We start from the raw sequence: 2,615 nt of genomic DNA on the forward strand, positions 1-2,615 counted from the left end.
CAGAGGCAGCCAGGATGTGTGGCATGCACTCAGGCAGCCAGGCATCCCTCGTGTCCTCCAGACAGAACCCTGTCCTCACACACGCTTACCTTGAAGCTTGATGAGGAAAGACAAGTCACACTCATTCCAAGGGTACTTTTATAGGATCAAATATGGAAAACACGTACCCTCCTCCTCTTTCTTAAAACACATTTGGCAAAACACCTTTTTGGCAATGAAGGTCTCCAAGCCTAATTCCCTTCATATTAAAGATGTTTGGTTATAATTAGAACTATTTCCTCTCACATTGGGTTAAGTATATGAATCAATCTCCTATAAATAATTTGAGTTGTTGGCAATCTGAAAGTGATCTGCCTTTGGAATAATATAAAGTGTTGTTTTAAGACAGCTAAGGCCAGGAATCCCTGGACTTTGTTGCCTACTGCTCTTCTGTTTCACTGAGTCGCCTGGGCAAGTCCTTTCCACTGCCTGCACAATTGCAATGTTATACTAGGGAGAAGATTTCTGCCCCTTAACCGAGTGTTATAAATAAAGGTCGTTGAGTCCTCCCAAGATGTCATTATTTCCCCCCCCCCCCGCCCAGATTTTATTGTGCTTTTTCTTTCAAGGGCGCTAGGAAATTGAATTTTCAAACTTGCATTATGAAGAGCAGCCGAAGATAGACAGCTTCTTTTGTTTCCTCCAGTCACCTCTGATTCGTTGTCAGATCATCCCACTCCCACTTCAAACTTGCTCCAAAATTGTATTATATTGCTTTTCTGAGCAAATATGTCCTGATTCTCTCATTTAAAAAAAATAATGTAAGTTACTAGTGAAATCCTGTTTCTTCTATGAAACTCAACATAACAAAGTTTTAGAAACAGGGCATTTCTCATCTACATATGCAGCCTGCTACTTTTCTTCCACTTGCTACCCATGATACGTATTTCATATTTTGTTTACATACAATACTTGAAAATTCTAATCTAATTTTTAACTTAAAAATATTTGTTTTACTTTCTCTGTGACCGTGCATCTCTCTCTGTCAGCATTGTCCAATTGGGACTGGAATCCAGTGTACCCTGTTTTGCATTCATTCCTGTGTGTATATTTCAGTTGAAGTAGTGGAAATAAGTCGCCTACTGAGAAGTGATATCTGTAGATAGTGGTTGTAATGATCATAGGATTTTACTACTGCAAGGGACCATGTAGTCCACATTCCTCATTTTACTAAGAAAAACTCTGCAAATCACATGGTAGGCATAGGGTCACCTGACTGACAGACAGCCCAGCATGCTTGCCACTGATACTTCTACCTGGAGTACATTAGATCCACCAGGATGGGAGTTGCAGGGGGATGTGCATCTGAGAGGGGCTTTCCTAGCCAACTGTTAGCCTGCTTTCAACACAGGTACATCATTTTACTTATTTACGTCTCTGTTTCTTTATCTGGCATCTGCAGAGTGTGTGCAGGACTCAGGGGGAGAGATAATAATACTCTCCGTAGGATTCAGCTCTTCGTCCTCCTCTGGATAAACTTGCCAGTAAGTAGAAAGTAAGACATTGTTTTTGGTCATTTCTGCCAAGTTATGAGTCACTTTAAGCACTGCAGATGACACAGGAACAAAATGAAAGAGGCAACTGTGCAGTGAGAAGAGTAATCCCACACCCTTCTCAAGCCAGTGTGACAGTGTGGATCCAATTTACCTGGAAAAGTGCTTTCCCGGATCTCACTGAAATCATTCTCCCACGCTGCTCTTTACACCAAGATACTTGTGCTTTCTATTCAGAGGGAAGTTACTATTTAGCTCTTCCTTGAAGCTGTCCAGGAAGGTCATATTTTTGTCTGTGTCTCTCCCCTGTATCCAGTTTAAAAACTGATGGTCTAAGAAAACTTCTTTGAGTAATCCAGATTGCTACCATATCTACTTTTTATACCAAACTCACTCCTATGACTATGTGTGTATACATTTGAATAATCTGCTGTAAGATTCATATTTTGTATATCTACTTCCAGTCGTTTCTTTTGGCTTGTTACATGATTATATAAGACCATAAAACTTTGGAGCATAGCTTACCAATACTACAGAACAATATATAAAATAATGTTCTCTTTGCTTCCAGATTTGACAATCACCTCACGACCTTCATAGGGAGAAAGGTCACATCTCAATCATGTCAAACCCATTACCCACTGCACAGAGTATATTGGTATTAATGGTGAACATCTTCATGGGATAATTTAGAATATTTGGGATTTGATACTTGGTAACAGTTATTAAGCAAGGAGAATTAATGATATATTTCAGCCTTAATCTCCTACATGAAACTATAGATTGTGCCATCCATTACATAGACCTTGAAAATTAATTCCCTAAAAGGAGAAGCAGGAACTTTCTAGGATTTTACTATACTCAGATATCAGGAAAAGTTAGAAAGAAATAAAAATGACTTCCAGATTTCTATTCATAAGAACAGGCTTCTCTGACAAGTGACATATTTTTAGTCTCTGGACCTAAAATAAAAGTGGATACATACATATTTCCTAGTGGCAGGTCGAATGTGATTCAACCTTGTGATTATTTGAACTTTGGCATCTTCAGGAGAAAGAGAAAGTCAAGACCAGTCAAAGGATA

Source organism: Oryctolagus cuniculus, chromosome 17, assembly GCF_051225735.1.
Source record: "Oryctolagus cuniculus isolate XC-2025 breed Fujian yellow rabbit chromosome 17, ASM5122573v1, whole genome shotgun sequence".
In the NCBI taxonomy this organism is placed as follows: domain Eukaryota; kingdom Metazoa; phylum Chordata; class Mammalia; order Lagomorpha; family Leporidae; genus Oryctolagus; species Oryctolagus cuniculus.